A 12,882-nucleotide genomic window follows, 5' to 3' on the forward strand; every position below is an offset into this window, starting at 1 on the left:
GGGTCCCCATGAGACTTGAACCAGGGCAGCAGCAGGGCAGCAGCAGCTTGTCCTGGGCTAAGCCCCTGTACTTGTCTCCAAGGCCCCTGGTCTACCTCTGTAACTTGTTTCCTGAGTTCACACAGCCCAGCTGGCTTACTTTTGCCTCTGGGACTTTCTTTCCAAAAGGCAAGGCAGTTCTCTGAGCAGCTGGCTAGAATCTTCTCTTTGAGTGTATGTTTGCTTTGCATGCTAAATAAACTTCCTCTTGCCCTGGAATTCTTAGCTCTGAATTCCTTCTAAGCTAAACTCAAGACCCAAGAGCCAACATTACCAGTAAGATGTTCATAATAATTTCCAACAATTCATCTTCCTTCCAATTACCTGATAGAAAAATAGACTATTAGAATCATTCTAAATTGGGCATTTGTGTCCACATGTTGTTCTTCCTATCAGATGACCCCATGTCCTGCAACAATGTGTCTCCTGCATCAGTTGACCCGGGAAGCACAGGGGTTGAAGACGGTGCAGTGCCGTGGACGCTACTTGAAAATTACTCGAGGTAATGGCTGGCTGAGAGACGCTCACCATCTTTTGCAATTGTGTTAAAATGAAAGCACATTACTCACACAGAGGAAAAAGTCTACTTGACACACATAAAAAGATACGCGGCAGCTAGGCATGGTGGGAGCTGGCCACCGCTGTATATTACCCAGCAATTTGGCCATGCGGTACATGCCGCCCTCTTCCCCAACACGTTAACCTGCTGCTGCCAACGTGTTCCCACCGCGGGGGCCCTGGTGCTCCACAACACCTTCCACATACATTTGCCGAACCTGCAGAAAACAGAACCATCCAGTGGCTAAGAAAATAAATCTCTTCCGGGATGGCTACAGGGGGTGCGTGATAGATGTTAGAAAATGATAAATTTGTCGTCAAAGGCCTGAGCCTGGACCTCGAAGGTGTGCCCGAAGTTTTTGAAAGCTGTCAGGTGAAACCACAAAGATATAGGAAAAGAGAAAGAAGCCCAGGAACGTTCACTTGCTTTCCGGTGGATCTGTTCAGGTGGGTGGGAGGTCACCCCGGTGGCCAGAGGTCTGTGAAACTTTATTCTGCCCAGTGTGGGGGGAGAAACTGGCCAGGAAAGATACACACTGAAACTTGGGTCACCCAGAACTAGATATGTTCCAAAAGAATTCAATGACTTATAAAGGGGACAGTGCTAGATATTAATAGCAACATAACCAATCCATAAAGAATACGGTCCAGTCAGACCTGTGGTGGCGCAGTAGATAAGTGTCGACCTGGAAATGCTAAGGTTGCCGGTTCGAAACCCTGGGCTTGCCTGGTCAAGGCACATATGGGAGTTGATGCTTCCTGCTCCTCCTCCTATCTCTCTCTCTCTCTCTCTCTCTCTCTCTCTCTCTCTTCTCTCTCTCCTTTCTAAAATGAATAAATAAAAAAAATAAAAGAATACGGTCTACCAAAAAGAAAAGGCATTCTTTTGTCAAAGGCCCTTTTTGGTAGTGAGTATGGAGAGTGTGAGGGGAAAAAAACCTCTTTCTGAAAGGGGCACGGGCCAGCTCACTTGTGGGAGGCCTGGTGCAGTCTCCCTACTTGGCATCCTTTATACTTGTTGATCTGTGCCCGCTAATTAAGAATCACGGAAAGGTCAATGTCTCCCGTAAGTCCCCTATGAAACCGAGATGAGTAATGTGGTCTGTGGGATCGGGTCACAGAGCTAAGGGCTTGGCAGGCTGTGGGCTGCACATCTTGCTGGTGCTGTCCAGCTGATGCATGCCTTCCCCCAACCTGAGAGGAATTACCATTTATATTGGATGACACGCATATGGCGCCGAGAAGATATTACTAAGATCGAGTCTCACTTTTACTAGTTTTTTTAGCTTCGTGCCCTTAATCTGAACTTATCCAAGCCTCATTTTCTTTTTCTGAAAAAGCGGATATAAGAATAATATTGTACCTTTTACCTCCAAAGATCACATTACATATATGTGCCTCTCCAGCTAGCCTCAGCAACTTTTGACTCTTAATGGAGTCCTAATTATTTTTAGGCCGAAATGACAAGGATTCTGAGATCCTACCTGCCTCAATAAAATCGCTATCAGCTATTTTGGAGACTCCAGAAAAGGGGCGTTATCAACTCAGTCATCCTCCCTCTCCTCTTCTGCTCTACCGACACCCTGCTGCCCACACCCTGCTCAGAGAAGGGGCTCACCACCACCACCACTGCAGAAGGAACAGTGCTGACACCTCTGTTCTGCCACATTGGCTACCCGCAGATGCTTGCAAATCTGCTGGTCCTCAACCTGCTGAAGCAGTGCTGGCTTCCCTGCAGCGCCAGGAAACACCATCCACTTCCCAGCTCTGTGATGCACATTGCACCGGGGCCATGAACAGCCCATCAGCTAGGAAAACCCCACCGGTTCCCCTAGAATCTGCCAGTGTCCCAAAGGGAGTCTTTGAGCTTCTTCTCTGCTTGCATGGGGTATCACCCAGGTCTAGGAACTGAACACCGAAATGATGCCTGCCATCCCTTCCAACCACCTCTCTCTCTCGTCCCATCCTTCACCCCATTCAACACCTCTGCACAGGCGTCCCAGACACAAAGCCCCGAGCAAACACCGGAATGCAAACACGTGCTGATGATGACTGTGAGGTGGGGGGATGGACAGACAGCACGTGACTCTGGGCTCAGTCTACTGAAATACCTGTTTGTGCGTAGATGCATTCATTTCTCCAGTAAATATTACACTGAGCCAGTTTATTGAAGCAGCTGGATTTGTAGAAAGACATCAAGATATAACATTATTTGTGTCATGAAGTCGCTTTCAAATCCACTGTTTTAGATAACCCTTTCTTCCCCCAAATGCTATCTCAGAAAGCTCCCAGGGCCTTTCCTGGTTATTTTCTAGTATACTTCTCACAAAAATTAGGGGATATTTCAAATTGAATATAAAGTGATAAAATATCCCCTAATTTTCGTAAGTAGAATATTAACAATTGCATTATTTAAGTGAGATGCCTATTTAGGTATATTTTTACAATAATTAGTTGAAATGACATTTTAAGTCGGAACATGGGAGATCTGCCACATTCCCAAAGACGCAGTGATGGGGAAATGAGCACTGAGTCCTTGCTTTCCTGGTGGATCCCCTCCCTCTGCCAAATTCTGTCTGATTCTTGCTCTCAGATGAAGTTTGTCCTCAGGTAGCTCCACCACAGAGTCTCACTCAGCAGGCCCCTTCCTGCTAATAGTTCCCACAGCTATAAACTAATATGTCAGTGACAGAAGTCCCTGAGAGGGCAGACTTGTTCTAATTTGCCTTCTCCAGATACACCCCTCCCCCAAAGTGTCCACTGTGCAGAAAGGTCAGACGTTTGTCAAAGTGAGTTTTAGCAAAGCATGCGGAATCTCGAGGTGCAAAGTCTATAGCTGAATTACACTCAATATAAATGTAAAATGTATTCATCACAGCTGGATATTTTGAGAGGGCAAAGGAAGATACCTTTATCTGGGTCAGCAGACATGAACAAAACTGTTCTGAACAAACCTAGACATACCGTCATCCACATCACACAAAACAATCCACTTGGCAGTGCACAAGCGATCAGAGAGTCATTGAGGGAGCTCTCTGCTTCCCCACAGTGGTCCTGCAGGGGTCACCTAGCATCGCGTTCTTGGTTATAAATCTACCTTACTTCTTTTTTTTTTTTTTTTTTTTTTTTTTCAGGGACAGAGAGAGAGTCAGAGAGAGAGATAGATATGGACAGACAGAAATGGAAAGAGATGAGAAGCATCAATCATCAGTTTTTCATTGCAAAACCTTAGTTGTTCATTGATTGCTTTTTCATATGTGTCTTGACCGTGGGCCTACAGCAGACCGAGTAACCCCTTGCTCGAGCCAGCGAGCTTGGGTCCAAGCTGGTGAGCTTTTGCTCAAACCAGATGAGTCCACACTCAAGCTGGTGAGCTCGGGGTCTCGAACCTGGGTCCTCTGCATCCCAGTCCGATGCTCTATCCACTGTGCCACTATCTGGTCAAGCTCTGCCTTACTTCTTATGAAATGCTGAGTTCAATTCTGGTTTGTTTGTTGTTGCTGTTTTTCTTTCAAAAATGGCCACAACAATTATTCATGCTGGTTGGCTGTGTAATTCTGCTACTTATTCCATAAAAAAGCAAAACTTACTTTCCCATGTTTCCCTTTGCTTGAGTTTTGACTGGTCTGGTGACTTGCCTCGACCAATAGAAACATGTGGTGGAAGTGACGTTATGTGATGCCGAGGGCCTAGGCCTTCAGGGACTGGGCAGCTGCCTCCCCTGCCCTCTTGGAATTGTGCCCTGAGACCACCTTCCCATGAAGCAGCTCAGGTTGAGAGCTTCAGCAGCTAAGCTCACGCCCCCCACCCGGCAGAGACCCACCCTAGCTGACCCACCCTGGAACGGCCGAGCCCAGGAAAGCGCGGCAGAATACCTGCCAGGCAGCCCACACCGTCATGACACACAAAGGATCATGTTTTGCTTTACACAAGGTCATTTGGGGTTGGTCTGTCACACAACAGAGGATAAGTGTAACAAATACTTAAATTATTATCCCCTCCAGAGCTTTTAAACCCTTGTAGTTTCATAATTACAATGAAGTTATTCGGGATTTCTCCAAGGCACCAAATTTTAAAGATGGTGCCGGTTTTAAAACCACCAGGATCAATAGCAAATGGCTTCTCTGCTACCAGCTAAAGCAGCATAGGCCTGCCCCGGGCCCTCCTCAGTATAAAGTATAAACCAAGGAAGTAAAGGTTTAGTGTGCACCAAGTCAAGGTCAGTTCCACTCAGCCCTGACAGGTGGGTGTCACACCTGCACAGATTAGAGGGCACTACTTTCTGCCTTCTGTTCTAGCCTCCAAAAATCAACGGCATCACAGCCCCCAAAAAGCAACACGTTTTCCTGCCTGGGCTCCAGAGTCTCCGTTCATTCATTAACATCTCCCATTATGATGAGCCAGGTCTTGAGCTGGAGGAATTACATTATGTCATTCAATCCTCAACATTAGGTGGCACTGGAGAGAATAAATTCCTTGTTCTAGTTTCCCTATATAGTAACTGAGAGGCTCGGGAGTCCCATTCAAGGACTACCTTCCACCAGAACTTGTGGGACTTCCTGTTTATTTGTATCTGTCTGAATGTCCAAAGTGAGCAGGGGTCTGACTTCTTGAAAGGGTCTTTCCCTGGGCACTGCAGACACGTGGTTCCCCCGAGGAGAACTCTGCAGATCAACAGGCCACCATTCACCGCAGTTAGGGCTCAGAAGAGGCTCAGCTCGGTTCTTCAACAGTTCACAGCAAATTCTATAAGCTTTTCAGATAATTTCAGCAGACACAATAATTGGAATAAATGTGCAACTTTAGATGACTGAGACCTAGATCCTAGTCATTCACTTGAATGACTCTTTGAACCACTCAGAACTCTCTTTTACATTCCCCAGCGATTTTCAACCAGTGTGCCACAAGACTTTTTAAAAAAATTAAATACCTCACTGTTTAGTCAGGGTGCTGACCTCCTTTTCCTTAGATTGTCAAATTAAAGAGTACCAACAGCCAACACAGCAATAGTTGCGGGACATGGATGCCCTGTCTTGAACTATAAATATGCAGGTCATATAACAGAGTTGCGTCTTACTGGTCACATCACATAATAAGGCTGTGTCTGATTGGTTCATTCTTGGCACCATGCCTCCTTATACTCAAATATAAGCACCTGTTTTTTTAGGAAGTTATTTTGGAGCAAAGAAAGGATAAGTAATTACTATTATTATTTTGTAAATCAATAAAAATTATACCTATTTTTCGTCAGGTCAGCAACAAGTGCATTTTTTGGTGTGCCACAGAACTGTAGTAATTTGCCTTCTGTGCGCCATGAGATGAAAAAAATTGAAAATTGCTGCCCGCAACCATTTCCCTGAGATAGGATTAAATTCTGAAAGGTGACTGTAAGCAGGTTTCGAAAGCAGATTTGCTGCCATAAAAGTCCCTTTATCTGTAAGCATCTTTCCTTTGGAGAAATTGAATGAATAGTATGATACGTGTCATTTAAGAATCAGTGGTAACTCATTAACAATTTGTGTCACCTTGGTAAAATATCTACCCTCTGTCTCTATGGGTACTGTGTCTTTTTCTGGAACACCAAGAGCCATAACAGGCAACAACACTAAATAAAGTACCACCAAGCCTGAAGCTAACTCACTTTTATAAACAAGAATCTACAGTTTGATCAACAAATGTCCCTAACTCCACAGTAAATTTGTTCTAGAAATAAGCACTATTCTAACAACAAAAAAAAAATTTTAAAGACCAAGACAAACTTCCAACATCAAAAGAGCTAAACAATTTAAAAATACCAGATTAAAACACAGCTGTTCAAGTACATATTTTCAAATATTTTGGATCTTAAGACTATTTGCCTAAAGAAACTTTTCAATCCTTTAACACATAACATTCTGTCTGGCCTCGAAAGTGCTAAAATTCCACCAGGAAGCGGCTGGCAGTATTTACGTTTCATTAGCAAAAGGAATTCTGAAATCAGTTTGCTCTGAATTTAGACCAAATTATAAAATGACAAGTACTGAAAATGACAATTACAACTATGTATGGCATATGTGTAAATCTTAAGTGAAAACCAGAGGCAAACTTTTTAAATAAAAAAGTGATGATTAAAAATGTTTTTAAATTCTAGGGCTTTTTTTCTTATGATAAGAGATTATATACCCAAGGTAGAATAATTGGAAAATCTAAAAATAGAAACAAATAAATAAATATAAAACATAAATAAAATGAAGCTATATAACTTTTTATAAAGATTATTAACGTTATAGCCTGACCAGGTGGTGGTGCTGTGGATAGACCATCAGACTCGGATGCACAGGATCCGAGTTAAAACCCCAAGGTTGCTGGCTTGAGTGTGAGCTCATAGACATGACCCCATGGTCGCTGGCTTGAGCCCAAAGGTCACTGGCTTGAGAAGGGGTCACTTGCTCTGTTGTAGCCCCCTGGTCAAGGCACATATGAGAAAGCAATCAATGAACAACTAAGGAGCCTTAACGAAGAAACGATGCTTCTCATCTTTCTCCCTTCCTATCTGTCTGTCCCTATCTGTCCCTCTCTCTGACTCTCTATCTCTGTCACACATACACATAAAAAGATTAACATATATTCAACTCTTTTCATTTTTACATATGATGTTATAATGAAAATATAGTATTAGTGGGCTTCCTAGGTTATAGTAGTACCTCTGGTCTCCATGGTCACTCTCCATCTGTCTGATCCACCTTGAAGAACAGACTCCAGAATTAACTATTTGAAAGGCCAGTTTGGTCACAGCCTTCTCCAGGAATCAATAAGACACCTATCACAACAGTATCCACAGCCAATACCCTTGCTTTTGAGTCCTTCTCTACCTCTTTACATCCTACCTCTCCAGCCCATGCTGTGATCACCATCTTAAAAAACATTTTCTATTCCTGCCAGGCCTTCCCATGGTCTGTTCCCAACCTCTGTCCTTACCAAAATGCAAGCAAGTTCCCATCTCTGGGACGGACGGTTGCTGACTCAGAAGAGTCTGCCTTTCTTTCTCCCTCAAAATCCCATTTATGCTGCAAAGGAAGTTCAAATCTTGCCTCGTGACATGTCTGTTCTCACTCTACAGCGAGATTTCCTTTCTTTGAATTCACATTTTCTTTCTCCTTCATTCTTTTATTGTTTTCCATGGTTCATCTTTGCAATCACTAGATTCCTCCCTCAAACCTTCTGACAATATTCTGGTGGTGTTTTCTTGTGATTAAAATGAAGGCTGTGAGACTGACCATGAGAGGGTCAGAGATCACTGGAGCTCTGTAGTAATTGGTAAGAGGCTAATTTAACTCACCATCCAGGTCCTGTCTGATGCACATCTTTGCTATGTGTATATCAGAGAACAAATCTGAGCTTTCAGCTCCATAAGAACAAAGGCCTGTGAGTATATGATTGTGTGTGCATAAGTAAATCTATGCTTTTATCCTAAAAGACAGAACCCAGCCTTCTGTCCTGTTTCTCTCTGGATACTTCATTTCCCTTTTTATGAAATATTACCATGCTTCACATTGTTAGACATCATATTCATTCCAAGTATTTAAACTTCACTGAGAAAGACTCAAAATGACCACTGTCTCCAAAACACTTTATTGCTAATAAAAATTGTGATCCAAACTGGTTTCTCCCTAAAAAAGCTTAGCTAGAGTGTCACCTTAAATATCTATTTTGCTGGCCCTGGCCGGTTTGCTCAGGGGTAGAGCATCGGCCTGGCATGTGGTTCAATTCCCGGCCAGGGCACACAGGAGAAGTGCCTATCTGCTTCTCCACCCTTCCCCCTCTCCTTCCTCTCTGTCTCTCTCTTCCCCTCCCACAGCCAAGGCTGCATTGGAGCAGGGTTGGCCCGGGCACTGAGTACGGCTCCACGGCCGTACTCAGGTGCTAGAATGGCTCCAGCTGCAACGGAGCAACACCCCAGATGGGCAGAGCATCGCCCCCTGGTGGGCATGCCAGGTGGATCCTAGTCGGGTGCATGCGGGAGTCTGTCTGACTGCCTCCCAGCTTCTAACTTCAGGAAAAAAAAATCCATTTTGCTGATGACTTCTTAAAAATTATCTGCTTAATCTGTTTAGTTGTATTTATTACCCTAATTTCACAGACACTCATTTTCTCCTGAATAGGACAAATATTTCTTGAAGATCCAACGATTTCCTAAGCCCTTTTGATATTGTTTGTTTGTTCACTGCTCCTGCCATTCTGCCAGGCACCAGGTGAAATAAGAAACCATCATTCACCAATAAGCAAGGAATATGATAGCCTTTTAACACAGCACTAACCATAACTTTCTATGATGATGGAAATGCTATGGAATATGCATTGTCAGATACAGTAGCCACTTGCTATCTCTGGCTACTGAGCATCTGAAATGTGGCTAGTGAATCTCAGGGACTGAATTTTTCATTGTTGTCCAATGAAACAGCCAGTAGCTAGTGACTACCATATTGGACAGAGTCATTTCACTATAATCAATCCTGCTACGTTATACATTTACTGAAGTCACAGAGGATAAGTAAATAATACTCCGTATAAAATGACACTTATTGTTAACAGTGAATGTTCTTCATACTTGCAGTTGATATCTCTGCGTGAATAACAACATATAATTGGAAAGAATATTTCCCGGGGGTCAGAAGACAAGCGTTTGCAGCTATATTCTTAACTAGTTGTGTGGTCTTGGGGAAATTGCTTTAGATCTTGGGACCTTAAAAGTGTAGAATGTATGATCAGCAACTTTGAAATTACTTCATTCTATAGCAGTCTCATGCTATTCAAATTACCTTGAGGATATTTGGGGAAATCAAATGAGAAAAAATAAGTATGTTTGAACCATTGGCAAACTGGGGAGTAGCACATCAGTGCAGACACAATGAAAGAAAACTAGGATCCACTGTCACCAATTCTTAAAATGACTAGGATCTTGATGCTGAAAGCTTAGTTCGTAAGTGTTCCTGGTCCACAAGTTTTTCATCTATGCAGGTGTGTGCAAATGAGACTCTGTAACCTTGCAGATCTTGTTTTGTTTTGTTTGCTTCACAGAAGAGCAAGTGATGGCAAACATGTAACACGCACTATGAAGTAAGCACTTTCTCTGGCCTGGGTATTTATAAAATAAACATCTTGTATTTTTTTTATTTGTGTACAGAAACAGAAAATAGATTCTCAAATGCTTCAGTTATCCTCTGGGAGGTCCCTCTTGTGGGACTGGTGTCTGCAGCCCACAGAACAGCACACACAGGTGTGATGTCAGTAGTTCTGCCCAACTAACCACTTTGGGAAGAGGAGGAGGAGGAGGAGGAGGAGGAGGAGGAGGAGGAGGAGGAGGAGGAGGAGGAGGGGGAGGAGATGGAGGGAGAAAAGGAGGAGGAGGAAGGGGAAGAAGAGGAGGAAGAGGAGAAGGAGGGCATTGCCTCCTGGGTGTGCTTCTCACATGAATGGCCACTGACTTATAAAACATGCTCAGTATCCCTGTTACTTCAGCCTCTAAGCTGAAGTGTCCACACCCTGGCAGGTGTATAAGGTAATCCATTTGTATACAGAAAGAAAAAAACTATGGTACTACTTACATTTAGTGTTGTATAAAAACTAAGAGAAAAATTAAGCGTCACAAACATTTAACATACACAGTGTATAGATTGCTAAATCCATTTTCCTTTTCCTACCTGGGACCAAATCCCCAACATTTAGCTCAATATGCTGCCACTTAAAAAATTGTCATTTCCTGTACTTCCTCGCAGCTAAGGTTTGGGCACTCTGATGCAACCGCAGTGCTGCTGCTTACAATGTGAACATAACAGCCAGAGATCGAGCAGCTACTCTGTACCACGTGAGGAGGGAAGTTCAGAAAGATGAGGGCTTTGTACCTGATGCCCACGTGGAGCTACCAAACGGCCTTCGACTGCCAACCTCCCGATTTCACAGGGAGGAAATATAAAATTTCTTCTACTATTAGACACTACTATTTGTGTCTAAAATAATATTTCTATTGTACTGTATGCAGCTGATACAAAAAGCTTAAGCTTAACATATAGATTTATTAGTAGTGCATTTTTATAAAGTGCAAATTAACATACATATAATATATACATGCTCTTTCTCTGACAGCATGTACAAAAATAGCTTCAGGATTACAGGGATAAAGGACCATTACATTCTACTACCAACGTCATCTCTACTTTAAGTGAATAAAGGTTAATGGATTACCGTCATACATACACTAATTATATTACAGTAGACTCAATATTTTGGAAATCTATAGCCATATATCCTTGGGAAAACTGAAGTTCACAAAACCATACATCTTTGAAAAGATCCCTTAATTTTCCACAAATATAATTTCTGCCTAGAGTGTCATGGTCTCTGAATATACATGTTCATCGCATATTACAAAGGAAAAATGTTTAAATTATGACACAAAAAGCTATACAGTAACAAATTGAGAATCCAAAGAAGTATCACTATTTAGACGCCTGTGGATGGGTAGATTCACTCATTGGCTAATGACTTAGTCTTGTTCATCAGTCTCACAGTGCATGTTATGCAAATATAAATACATGCCTATATTTCATTTTTAAGAAATCATATGTCATAATCTTTAGGGTTGCTTGCAAATGGTTGAGTGCTCCAATGCTGACCCCACAAATATCAAGGGATAATGTATTAAATAGCCAGTCTCCTACTTCATCACACTATGCTATTGAAAGATTCTTGGTTAATAGATTCTCGTGCTTGACTTCAGCGGTGATGGTCAAAAGAGGCCCTCAACTGTTCCCAGCATGCTCATGGTGGGAGCCCTACATTCCTAACTCATAATGATTCATTCCACTCAGTACCCGGAGTACCAGGACTTCCTATAGAAGTCTCTCTGCCTATAGCCACTGTCTCTGCTAACAAATTGATACTAGAGAAAGGTAGATCTCACCCATTCCCTGGTTGTGGAGACATGAACACAGCTGATGTACATTCACTCCAACTTGCTCGCGTTCATTCATAGTTACCTGCATCCCCTTCCTGCAGGGGCACGGCCTCCCTCTAGTGGGGCTGGGGGGAGGGGAGCATGCCTGCACATGGACCACTGCTCAATGCCCACCGTGCACTCTCCCTTCCCTGCAGCCAGCAAGGGTGCCCAGCATCAGGGAAGCTGTTCACAGCAGGGAGCCACCTTCCAGTCAGACCTTCCCATAAGAGGGACACTGAACTGCCAGTCGGGGGAAATGAGCTTCAGTGACAGAATGAGGGGAGGCTCTGCCATTAATTTCATAAAGCTCAGCCTGTGGAGCAATAAAGGAAAAGGCTGGCGTGATTCCAGGCTCTGAGTGCCTACATCCCAAGCATAGTGTCTCTTGGAGTTCAAAGGAAACAGCCCAGATGAAACGGGGAGGAGGCCTTGAATAAAGCATTTTCTAGAAGAGTCAGCTGCACATGAAGCCTATAGAAAACCCTGGGTGGGGGCCACTCAGTTTCCCTCACCTTGCCTGGCCGAGGAGGATCAAATTAACGCAACTTCCAGGGAATGCAATAGAACAGCTTGCAAGTGGGCGTTTCTTTTGTCACTTGTCATTCCTCAGATTTCATCTTTTGCTGGAGATGGGCTATCAAAAAGTATAACAATTTATCAATCAAAATATCACATGTAAGTAGCAATATGGCAAAATGTCATTACAATGATGAAACTGTATTTCAAATCATACATTCTAAAAGGAATTAAAATATGTGTCTATATACTTTATGTGCTGTAGTAACATTTCCAATGAGTAGATTAAAAATGAATATAAATATAAAACTAAAGACTCTATCTTATGGGTAGATCATAGGAATGAAAGAAATATAGCTATGTAGAAACTAAAGAAAGGATTCTTTCTGAAATATTTGGGTTTACATACATAACACAGAATCTTAAGTCTAGAATTCGAAACCAATGAAGAATTGTAGGACTCATTTAGCTTAACCTCCTTATTTTAAAGATAAGAAATTGGGGCTTTAAAAAGTTTAAGGATGTTCACAAAATTACACAAAGTCAGGAGAATTTGGTCTTCAGGTTTTGTTCAAGTTTTTAAATCTTTTTTTAGTTATTTTTCCATTTCTCCCTGAGTCTCTCAGTTTAACCTTTTTATTTCCTTTTTTTTCCAATGACTCATTTAAAACATGACCTTTGAGGGAGCTCTTTGGGAGGATGAAATTGCTCTGTATTCTGATTATAGTGGTATTTACACAAGTCTATATACATGTCTTAAAATTTATAGAACTGTACACCACAAAAAGTAAATT

The 12,882-nt window shown here is 42.6% G+C and overlaps 1 protein-coding gene across 5 annotated transcripts in view; it reads right to left on the reverse strand.

The window, feature by feature from the left end:
- The window catches only part of INPP4B (inositol polyphosphate-4-phosphatase type II B), a 611,130-nt gene that overhangs the window by 436,799 nt on the left and 161,449 nt on the right, over positions 1-12,882 (reverse strand). The window contains exon 1 of one of the 5 annotated variants that reach the window (XM_066385731.1): positions 6,873-6,934. The exons of the other annotated variants lie outside the window; for them this stretch is intronic. The gene's annotated coding sequence lies outside the window, so the exon portion shown is untranslated. Of the gene's footprint in view, positions 1-6,872; positions 6,935-12,882 lie in introns of those variants that run through there. 5 annotated transcript variants of the gene reach the window in all.

The sequence above is a fragment of the Saccopteryx leptura genome, chromosome 1 (assembly GCF_036850995.1).
Source record: "Saccopteryx leptura isolate mSacLep1 chromosome 1, mSacLep1_pri_phased_curated, whole genome shotgun sequence".
Taxonomy (NCBI): Eukaryota; Metazoa; Chordata; class Mammalia; order Chiroptera; family Emballonuridae; genus Saccopteryx; species Saccopteryx leptura.